This window comes from Zootoca vivipara, chromosome 4 (assembly GCF_963506605.1).
Source record: "Zootoca vivipara chromosome 4, rZooViv1.1, whole genome shotgun sequence".
Lineage (NCBI taxonomy): Eukaryota > Metazoa > Chordata > Lepidosauria > Squamata > Lacertidae > Zootoca > Zootoca vivipara.
Genome location: NC_083279.1, coordinates 11541716 through 11554158, shown reverse-complemented (window position 1 = coordinate 11554158; position 12443 = coordinate 11541716).

Here is a 12443-nt window from a genome sequence, read left to right as displayed (position 1 = left end):
GCCTCGGCTTGCCGCCAACACTCATAATCCTAACCATCTTTTTAAACCCTCCGAAACATCCCTCAACCAGGTGTCATTCCCAACCGGGGACAAATGAACGCCATCGGGATGAAAGAGGGAAGTGGCCCTATTCATTAGTTCCACTTGCAATGCAGATATCATTTCCCCCTCCTTTCCCCCCTTAGGTGATGTTTCTGCTCCAGTTCCACAAACTAGGTGGCCCATCTACGAGGCTTTGGTGCCGCCGCCACCTTGGTAAATACCAACATAACTTTTAATGAGGAACTGCACATATGTAATGTGAAATTGTGTAGGGAGGGAGCAGCAGGCCCTGTTCTGAGCCCTCCCCGCCTCCCCAGGTCTCATTTAACAATGTAAGGTCCAACTCGGTGCTTTTTCCATAACCTCCTCAGGATGCTAGTTTTTAATGTTCTCACTTTGACAGAGCACTTAGAGGTTTTAAGAGAATAAGATCCCTACTGGATCAAACCAAAAGCCCATCAAGCCCAGCATCCTCTTTATGACTGTGGCTAATCAGGTGCCGATGGGAAGCTCCCATGGTTGGCCTGGAGCTGCCTATACAACGGTGAAGGTAAATAAATGGGACCTGATCAATGGCTGGAAGAGAGAGCCCTGGTTGCTCTGACTTTTGCACACACAAAAAGGTCGGCAGAACATAATGATGATAACAATAATCATAAATGAACAATAAAGTGCTTAAAATGGGGGGAGAGGTGTTGTAAAAAACCAACCCCCTAGGGGGAATATTTTTCATGCCGTTTCCAAATGAGAGTTTATTACTGTGACAGCGTAGATGCCAGGCATTCAGTGCACATGGTTTCTCCCAAAGAATCCTGGGAATTGTCTGGCATGCTCTGGTCCATGGGGTCACGAAGAGTCGGACATGACAAAATAACAACAAGAAGAAGAATTATGAATCTGCTAGGGGTAAGCTACAGTTCCCAGCCTTCTTTGGGGGAAGCAATATGCTTTAGATGTACAGTGGTGCCTCGCTTAACGAATGCCCTGCTTAACGAAATTTCCGCTTAACGAAATGATTTTTCGAGCGGAGGTTGCCTCACTAGACGAACTCGTTTTATGAAAAATTCGTCTAGCGAATCGCGGTTTCCCATAGGAATGCATTGAAATTCAATTAATGCGTTCCTATGGGCAAAAATAATTCAAAACAAATTCAATGCATTCCTATAGGATTCGCTAGACGAATTTTTCGTTATAAGAAAAGACCCATGGAACGAATTAAATTTGTCTAGCGAGGCACCACTGTATGGTGTAAGCAGTGCTTTTTTTTTTCTTTTAAAAACTGTTTAGGGTACTCTCATTTTGACTCAAGAAAATCACCATTTTAGAGATTGAAGCGGGGAAAATAAATACAGGAAATGGACAAAAGTACAAAGATTCACAAAATGTTTAGGGGTATGTGTACCCCTGCGTACCCTCAGAAAAAAAAGCACTGGGTGTAAGTCCCATTCATCCCAACGGCAGCCAAATCTACCTGATTTGTGTATCAGGAAAGCCAGGCAGCCAAAGTGTGGTGTGTGTTGTTCTCAGAATATATTTTTTCAGCTGATTTTAAATGACAGTGGTCAGCTTCTGAATACTGCGGCAGCCCCCACAGAACCAGCTGCATATTTTCAGCCTGCTCCTGACCCTTTCTAGATTCCACAAGCTCCAGCTACAGGAAGATCTACGCAATTGCAGGAAGACCTGTTTCTCCAGGCAGTGGTTTACTTTTTCCAGTGATCGGCAGGATGGGAGTGTGACGAGAACACTGATCTCAGGAGCAGCGAGAAATGTCACTACTTTTGACTGAAAATGTTCCTGTGACTTGGAAACGGTATTATGGAGCTGCCATTGCCTGTATCATCATCAGAGACTTTGTTGCACTCGCCAAAGGCCATGGCATCATTCACAAAGGAAACAAAAAGAAAAACAACAATACTGTAACCATAAAAACATCAGGCACTGCAAATACAATAAACCACAGTCACGTCTCCTAGAAATTATTTGTTGCATACGATAGAATAGCAGGGCGTTCTCAGGTAGAATGTGCCAGCTTAAATGTCCGAATCACCTTTGCAATTGACCGTTCTTTTCTCCTGATCTTCTTAGCTGCTCAACGCATATAGTGCTACTTTATAAGTTACGAAGTCATCAGTATCACTCAGCAGCCATTTCACCCTTTCCACCCTGTTTGAGTGTGTTCCATTTGTGAGCAGGGATTTTATAAATCGGTCTCTTGGTTCTATATATAGCGGGCATTGCAATAAATAGTGGTACAGGTCCTCTACACAAGGTTGCCCACACAGAGTCTCTCGTTGTACTGTACTTTGCCATACCGACCATCCACCACCGCCAAGGGCATCGATTGGAATCGTAATTCTGTAAAAGCGATTCTTAGTACGGTAAGTGGAAGCTTTGTCAGATAACTAACTCGGATGTGCTCCATTTTGATAAGTGGGAACCACATAGCTGCCAAGTCTCCCGTTTTACCCGGGAAAACCCCTTTTTTACTTACCTTTTCCCGGTGGTCCCCCGTATCACTTCGTCTCCCGTTTTTCTCCGTTATTTTCTCCTGTCGGCGGCCATTTTTTTTCTTTCCGATTTACCCTTCTATGGGCACCAAAAATGGCCACCGCCAGCTTCAAAAGTCGCATCTACGCATGTCCGGAAGTGCATAGACGTGACTTCCGGTGTTGGTGGCGGCCATTTTTGGTGCCCATAGATGGGCGGAGCGACACCGGAAGTTGCGTCGGCACACTTCCTGACATGCGTACAAGCGACTTTCGAAGCCGGCGGCGGCCATTTTTTGTGCCCATAGAAGGGCAAAGTGACACCAGAAGTTACATCGACGCAACTTCCGGTGTCAAATGGCTGCCAGTCCCGGATTCTGCAGTCCGGAACTTGGAAGGTAAGGAACCATGGTGAAATTTTGGTAGAGGCGATGGTGGTTAAATCCCTTTCTGCATCGGACCTGAAGAGACAATCTCTTAAGTGCCTCTTATCCATCTTCATGATCAGCCATTGCCTGTAGTAGTACAAGCTCTTGCTTTTCATGTGCCACTGTGATACCTGATGAATTCAGGTTTTCCAGGTTTTTGTAGCACTTCAAGGTCTCTGAAACAAGCTACCAGAAGCAAGAGCAACACTGGTGTAATGGACATAAATTCACTTCGTTTTGTTTGTTTTTAAAGTTAATTTGCCTTAGGAGTGAAATTGACTAGGCCAGAAACTGCCTGTGAACTACCTTAAACAATTCCAGAATTCCTTTCACTTATATGGGAAGGGGAAGCTGGTACAATTGGAAAAGAGAAGCGAATAATGAACCTCCATATTCCATTTGTATTGTTGTAAGGGACCCAGGTGGCGCTGTGGTTAAACCACTGAGCCTAGGGCTTGCTGATCAGAAGGTCGGTGGAGCGAATCCCTGTGACGGGGTGAGCTCCCGTTGCTTGGTCCCAGCTCCTGCCAACCTAGCAGTTCGAAAGCACGTCAAAATGCAAGTAGATAAATAGGAACCGCTACAGCGGGAAGGTAAACGGCGTTTCCAGGTGCTGCTCTGGTTTGCCAGAAGCAGCTTTGTCATGCTGGCCACATGACCTGGAAGCTATACGCTGCTGGCTCCCTTGGCCAATAATGCGAGATGAGCGCGCAACCCCAGAGTCAGTCACGACTGGACCTAATGGTCAGGGGTCCCTTTACCTTTACCTTTAAAGCTAGAAAGGAGAAATCAAGAATAGTGTCCCAATAGCAGAGAGGGGAAAGATGCTTTTGTTACACCACAGAATCACCTGTACTGTACACAAATTTAACTGACAGCATAAAGGCTACCTGCATTTGGCCCTGGAACAAATAGTGGCTGATGGTGAAAATTCACAGGGTTTGAGCGAATAACAACCGTTTTCTCTTTTTAAACAATGTTTTCACATTCCATACTCTGCTCTCTTCGTGAGCATTGCACCATTGAAGAAAATAAAGTTTGGAAAGCTTCCTGCTTGAAAAAGGGTGGAAATGCATTTTTTTCAGAGCACATGTAAAAGAAATTCTGGCAAGCACCCCATATATTTTGAAAGTAATCCATGCCTCTGACATTTGCAAATCCAGGTTCTCTGTGGTTGAAGGGTAAGATAACACAGATCCGACCAGAGTTTGGTGTCTAGAGCATCTGGAAGCGCTTCAGTTTTACTTCTTTAGATGGTGAGGATTAAATGTGAGTATATTTTGTCCATGCATTCAACGCTCAGTGCCTGCATTCAGATAACAAACAAGGGCCAGTCAGCAAAGCAAGGCTCCAAATAGAACAGCTTTTCCATTCTGCTTAGATACGCTTGTTCATTATAGCGATCTCATTACCATTTGCAATTATGGTCCTTTTGTTAGAAGAGCAATAGCATAGACAAAGAGCTAAAATAACCATGGGGACGACATATTTTACAAGAGGAAAAGCAAAAGTCATGAGTCAGTTTGTTGCATTTAGTACAGCAGCAAGAAATCTCAGAAAGACTTCCACGGGATGCTACTCAAAGTAGCAGTCTTCCTAGCCGCACAAAATAGCCTCTTGTTGCAGTTGTTGCCTGAGAAGGTAGTAGACGTTTCATGGTGACTTCTGATCACAAGCAAGGCAGTGGACAGACTTGGCTGCCTCATCTTCTCAACCTGCCACAGGCTTGTGAGGAGCAGTTTGCCTGGTTGCTTGCCACAAGTAAAAAAATCATCTACAGGCGACTAGGCATTGGAAGAGAATTGGCCTCAACTACCACCCTGCAGACCACCTTGCTGTTTCACTAACACAGATATATGCAGACAGTCTTGTAATGTGTGTTGTTTGTTTGTTTCATTTTTGTTGTTTATATCGGCCTTGAGCCAGATAATTTTAAAATATCTCTGATATATTATAATGCTCTTTTTTAAAAAATTGTTCTATTTTAATAAGAATAAAAATGTGCACCCCTCCACCGAGACCATTCCATTCTACCTATCCAGTCACCCAAAATTTCAAGACCTCTTGCGATGGGTTGACCCCTTTCTGTTTTAACAGTACAAATTCTACAAACACCCTCCATATCTCCTCAAAATCATTTCTCCTGCATATTCCCCATCTCACCTTAATGGCACATGTTAATTTATCATTAATAGCTATATCCCACACCTCTTTATGTCATTCTTCCGTTTTATATTCTGCTTGCCTCTTACACTTCCTAGCTATAATAATTCATGCAGCTTTGTTTGTTTGTTTGTTTGTTTGTTTGTTTGTTTGTTTGCAAAACTGTCTTAGCAGCTGCCAGGGTTCTGGGCTCAAGAGCTTCATGCCAAATGTCCAGCAGGGAGTGTGAAGTTGTTCAGGAAGAAAGGTTTTTTTTTAAGGATCTATCTAATAAGCAAGAGATCTTTGCCTTAAGCACTTGTCTTGCAGCGCATGGTTCAGCTATGGAATTTTCTGCTACAAGGCATTGTAATGGCCACCAGTGAAGGTGGCTTTAAAGGGGCTTTACAGGATATTTCAAGGAGGATAAAACTATCAGTGGCTTCCAGCCATGATGGCTATGTGCTGCCTCCATCGTGGTGGGTATCAGAAATGAAGAGGATGCTGTTGTGTTCAGGATCTGCATTTGGGGTTTACCACAGGCATCTGATTGGCCCCTGTGAAAGTAGGATGCTGGACTAGATGGGCCATTGATCCAAACAAGCAGGGCTTTCCACATGACGTCTTCCCTAAACGATGCCTGTTTGCATCCTGTATCCTTCCATATTGTCAGGGTTGAGACAGACGAGGAGGAGTGGTGGCTAGCTCCCCCTGACAAGCCCCCACAGAGGCAGGCTCCCACAGAGGAATCTGAGGAATTCACACCTGGGGAAGACTGGTGGAGGCACTCTTCGGAAGAAGAGCAATCTGACAGGGAGGAGGGAAGATCAGAACTGCGGCAACAAGTCGATCCAGAACCAGGCCCCAGGCAGGCAGGTTATCAGATAGCCCCTTCCCCCCCTCCCTTCTCTGCAAAGGAACGCAGAGCTGAAAAACGCCGGCTGCAATTAGAAACAGCTGCAGCTCGTAAAAAGGGGGGGGGAACCTGCTACTTAAGAGAGAGGTCGGCTGGCCACTCCTCAGCATCTGCAACGTTGTACTGAAGTGCCTAGTTGCCTCACTCATCTTGTCCTTGGTTCCTGTAATCTTGATCTGGCTTTCCTGACCCCGGCTTTTGGACTTATGGCTTGAACTGACTTTGGCTACTCTTGACTCCACGTAAGACTTCTGGCTTCCCTGACCCCGGCTTTTGGACTTCTGGCTTTAACTGACCTTGGCTACTCTTGACTCCCACGTAACTGTCTGACTTCAACTGGCTCTGACCAGACTGTTGACCTTGGCTTATCCGACCCTGTCTGCTGCTCTTCAGTGTACCTACTTGCTGGCACCCTAACACATATCAGGCCAGAAGGGCAACTAAGCACTTAAGGCAGTGGCAAGTCATGTAGGGATCAATGGGGCTTCCTTTCAACGACATGTTTTTGGAGAGGCACAATACCTCAGATAACCTTAAGTATCGGGGGGGGGGAATAGAAGATGCTAATGAAGTCACAATTAGGTTTCAATTAAATTAACAACAAGCTCTCTTAGAATTCATAATCTAATTTGTTAATCAGCCTGCAGCAGCAGCATCTCTCTTGGTGGGGAGTACAGGGAGGTTAAACCAAGTGTAGCAAATCACTGAATATATTAAATTAAATCCAAACTACTGAAGGGTACAGAGTGTGCTGCCACATTCAAACGCAAAAAGGGTTCTAAAGAGCCTACACCATATACAGACCATCCCCTCGCCAAAGGCCACACTCACACTTTCTGGGCGGCATTCTGGGGTCCTTACTGAGATAATGGCATATTTGGTTCCTGCGTTGCTTGAAAGGCCAACGTATGCAGAGTTGCCAGGGCCCAAACTGGCAGGCACATGCAAGAAAGACACCACCCCCAGGAGCAAAAATGAACAAAACCAAGTTCCCATTCTGTGAGTTAGGTCGGGCTGAGTTTTGTTGACTGGCCTAAAGTCCCTCACTGAAGTATCTGAAGAAGTGTGCATGCACACGAAAGCTCATACCTATGACAAACTTAGATGGTCTCTAAGGTGCTACTGGAATGATTATTTTTTTTACTACATCAGACCAACACGGCTACCTACCTGAAATTCATGGGTAGGTGGAGATTTGAACCTGGGTCTCCCAATCCTAGTCCAACGCTATAACCACTACACAATGCTTAGCCCTGAATTAGGAAGCATGGGCAAGCATCTCTGCTTGAGGCATACAAGGTAAAAGGTAAATGTAAAGGACCCCTGGACGGTTAAGTACAATCAAAGGTGACTATGGGGTTGTGGCGTTCATCTTGCTTCAGCCGAGGGAGCCGGCGTTTGTCCACAGATAGCTTTCCGGGTCATGTGGCCAGCATGACTAAACCACTTCTGGTGCAACGGGACACCGTGACAGAAACCAGAGCACACGGAAATGCTGTTTACCTTCCCATCACAGCAGTACCTATTTATCTACTTGCACTGGTGTGCTTTCAAACTGCTAAGTTGGCAGAAGCTGGGACAGAGCAACAGGAGCTTACCCCATCATGGGGATTCGAACCACCGACCTTCTGATTGGCAAGCTCAAGAGGCTCAGTGGCTTAGACCACAGCGCCACCCACATCACCAGAAAAACAAGAGTATTGCGGGAGTATTGCATTCATCTGCCTTCCTCACTGGTGTCTCCAAATGCTGGGCCAAACACTCTGCAGGAAATGTCTGTAAGTGAGGCCAGACATTGCTTCTCTCTTCATTCCCTGACCTCCACACTTTCATTTTAAAGAGAAAACAAACTGACACGGAGGGAAAGGGATAACATGTTTGCCTCTCCCTTTTCAAACTGTAATGTGCATTTTATTAAAATTTTGCAATGCAAACACTATAATAAACCTAAAAAGACACGAGTCAGGGGTGGTGTTGACAAGTGCCAGTACAGTACAGTATTAGACAGAAATGAGGGCAGTTTGCTTCATGGTGTTAAGGGCATTTCACCTTAAAGCTGGAAAAGGTTCCGAAAATGACAACCAAAATGTTCCAGGGGGGTAGAGCAATTCCCCAGTCAGGAGAAGTTACAACATTTGGGGATTTTTTCGTTTAGAGAAAAGGAGAGTAAGGGGATATACAATAGAGGTGTATAAGATTACTTGTGATGTGGATAAAGAAGAGAGAGGAATTTTTTTCCTCCCTCTCTCATAATACTAGAACCTGAGACTTCCGAATGAAGCTGAATGCTGGAAGACTCTGGACAAACAAAAAGAAGTGATTATTCACACGGTGGCAGCACATAGCTAAACAATGGAACATGGATAACTTTAAAGCCTTATTTAGGCAGATTCACAGAGGGTGGGACTATCAATGGCTGCCATTCACAATGGCAGTGTACGTCCTCCAGAACTGCCGAATACAAGCTTCTGGGAACAGAAGTTTTTGCGTAAGTATTTCTAGAAGCGATAAATGCTTATACTGATGCTATTTTAAAAAATAAAACAGTCTTGTGTCTGCTACACAGCTCATCTCCCCTTTTAAATGCCTGTAGTTGTAGCTGTAGTCTTGGTGGGCATGCATTACTTTGGAATGCACCTCAGCTCACTCTTAACCTCATTTTACCAGCTATAGGGCTGGTGTCAGGGGCTGGACTGAGGAGGAATGGTACAGACCACCCCACCCCCTTTTCCTGAACCTTCCCAAGAACAGAAGGACAGTATTGATTTAGAACAGTGGTTTGCATAAGGGCATAGTTCAGAGGCTGCAGAGGGGAGAAGCTGGGAAATATTGGAAGAGGAACTGCAGGAAGAAGAAGCACCACCAGGGGAGAGACAGCTGACAGACTCAGTGTCCTTGGAAAGCATTCCTGACTGCCCCCTCTCCCAGAACCAGGCGGGCATTGAGGGTATTAGAACAGAGAGCTCAGAAGCAGAAAACTCAGATTAGCCGACAGAGGAGTGACGTCTGATGGGGAGGCATAGGGGCATAGGACTTTACTTGGAGCAACGTCATTATTAGGGAAGGCTGCATTCCTTCGTCGCTCTCTGTGAATTGAATAAATTGCTTGGTGAGAACTTTTATCGTTTCTCTGATTCTTGGCTGCCACCGTGGGAGGGATCTGATTCCCCGAAGCCTGACAGCTGGGCAGAACAAATTCACACATGCCATATGCAGAGAATACAGGCGTCTCTCCCTTTGAGATCAGCAGCAGTATTGAGCATGAACTTTATAGGAATCCCACTTGCATACAAAGTACACCATACCAGGGTCCAGCAGAGTTTGCGTTGTCATAGTCCCATCTATGCAGGGCACCTGTTCGCACTCTACTTCACCCAGGGATATTTGAATTTCCTTTTCCATGTGCATGGTGACCTGACAGTCTAAATGCAAGGGAGGCTCTGGGATGATGCCATGACACGGTGCGTCCAGAGGTTTGTCGTGGGACTGGCTTGTGTGGCAGGGTTGTTTTCAATACCACTCCCTTGTAGCTTAGAGTAAAAAACCGACCTCTGAACGGTTAAGTCCCCTCGAAGAGGACTATGGGGTTGCGGCACTCATCTCACTTTCAGGCTGAGGGAGCCAGTGTTTGTCCACAGACAGTTTTCCGAGTCATGTGACCAGCATGACTAAACCGCTTCTGGTGCAACAGAACACAGTGACAGAAACCAGAGTGCATGGAAACACCGTTTACCTTTCCACCACAGTGGTACCTATTTATCTACTTGCACTGGTGTGCTTTCGAACTGCTAGGTTGGCAGGAGCTGGGACAGAGCTTAGAGTGCACCTCTGTTGGAAGAGGCCCTCCAACACGGAGCCCTTGATCTGGATTGAGATCGTGTTTCAGATCAGGATGCCACAGCTGCTTTTTCTTCAAAACAAAAGTGACCAGTTTAACCATGCTTTTTCCTGAAGCTTTGGTCCTGTCTTGATTCTGATCAAGTAGAAGAGGGTCTCCCTGTAGTTTTCAAGCAAGCCACAAGAGGGCAACCCACATGCAGAACAGGTTTCCGTCGCTTCTAAAACAAAGTTTTCTCCTTCTTGCATTTTTTGAAGGTTACATTTCATTTAATGAAGCAAGCAAAACACAGGAGGCAAAGTAAGACTTATGGCTCCATGATATGTAAGTCAAATAGCCACATTTCATTGGGATGCAAAGTGCTACTGCAATGTGTATTAGCCAAGGATTTACTACAGAAACCTCAGAACATTTTTAAAAAAATGAATTATCACTATCCGCACTTGGAAGCTAGGTTCTTCTGGGTCCTGCATTTCCTGGAGCTGCCCTCAACCAGGTCTATACATTTGTTTCCAAACAGCTATTGGGCACCCACTATTTATGGTGCAGTAGTTAGAGTGCTCACTAGAAGGACAGATCCTGAAGCTGAGGCTCCAATACTTTGGCCACCTCATGAGAAGAGAAGGCTCCCTGGAAAAGACCCTGATGCTGGGAAAGATGGAGGGCACAAGGAGAAGGGGACGACAGAGGACGAGATGGTTGGACAGTGTTCTCGAAGCTACCAACATGAGTCTGACCAAACTGCGGGAGGCAGTGGAAGGCAGGAGTGCCTGGCGTGCTCTGGTCCATGGGGTCACGAAGAGTCGGACACGACTAAATGACTAAACAACAACAGTTAAAGTATCTGGCTAGGACCAGGGAGACTTGGGTTCAAATCCCTATTCAGCCATTTAGCTTACTGGGGGACCTTGGGCCAGTCATCGGTTCTCAGCCTCACCTACCTCCAAGGGTTGTTGTGCAGATAAAATGGGTGGAGAGGGAATGCCATGTGTTATTCTGGAGGTCCTTTGAGGAAAACTGAGATAAAAACAAATAATAATCACTTTTGGAAGCAGGATAGAGGGAGGAGGCCCACTGAATCCACTTTTCTCTCATGCTCTCCAACAGGCAATTGGCACTAGCAGATACTGGTGAACCCCTTTTCACCAGTGAGTAGACATACAAGTAGGAATCAAAGTATGTTACTGCACACGAAGAGATGCGGAATTTAGTGTATACAGAACACTTCAGTGAAACATGCGAAGCACAATGTAATAAGCACTCAGAGCCAACTAAAAATATAGGAAGGTAGCAAACGACAACAGTTCTCCCCTGGCAAGTGTTCTTTAAGCACCATGGGCATGCTCTGTACAGCACTTAGCACACTGTGCTAAATAAATGTTAGAACAGCATTCACAGTTAAGTACCAGTAGTTATGAGACCAAAGTGGTGTTACCCCTATGGTGGATATGTGGATATCAGCATTGCCTGTCTATAACAAGGCATACAGTGGTACCTTGGTTCTCAAACTTAATCCGTTCCGGAAGTCTGTTCCAAAACCAAAGTGTTCCAAAACCAAGGTGTGCTTTCCCATAGAAAGTAATGCAAAATGGATTAATCCGTTCCAGATTTTTAAAAAACAACCCCTAAAACAGCAATTTAACATGAATTTTACTATCTAACAAGACCACTGATCCATAAAATGAAAGCAATAAACAATGTACTGCATTGTTTGCAGACAATCAATCAATCAGTAGCAGAACTGGGTTCCACACACTCACAAAAACAAAACAATAAAGCCACAAAAACAAAAACGCAAAATTAATAACAAAAACAGTGTAACACTCAAAACAGAAGTGTGGCACTCAAAACAGAAGCGTAACACTCAAAACGGAGCATGTTCAGCTTCCAAAAAAAGTTTGCAAACCGAAACACTTACTTCTGGGTTTGCAGTATTTGGGTTCCAAGTTGTTTGAGTACCAAGGCGTTTGAGAACCAAGGTACCACTATATTTTGAATGTGTGCAACACATCAGTTCTTCTCATCTATATTTGTGCAACCTAGCCACCTATAACACACCTAAGAGAAATCTCTCAAGATAACTCTGAGCTAAGGGCAGACAAATCATTTTCACAGAGATTCAGCAACCTGGGGAGTATTCCTTCCTGCACATGTGAGCACCCCACTTTAAATCCTAGTTACAGGTGGTAGCCATGTTGGTCTGCCGTAGTCAAAACAATTTTTTTAAAAAAATTAAAAATTAAAATTCCTTCCAGTAGCACCTTAGAGACCAACTAAGTTTGTCATTGGTATGAGCTTTCGTGCGCATGCACACTTCTTCAGATACGATATCTGAAGAAGTGCGCATGCACACGAAAGCTCATACCAATGACAAACTTAGTTGGTCTCTAAGGTGCTACTGGAAGGAATTTTTTTATTTTGTTTTGACTTTAAATCCTGTGAGAGCTGATGAGGTGCAGTCCATGGAACAGGAATCAAGATCTGCATCTGTCCTTTCGAAGGGTGTTGACATGCGAGATGACAACCTCAAATCAGAAAGGAATGGAGGCTTAGCTGAGCTGGTTGTAAAAGTATAAGTTGCCCAGGCT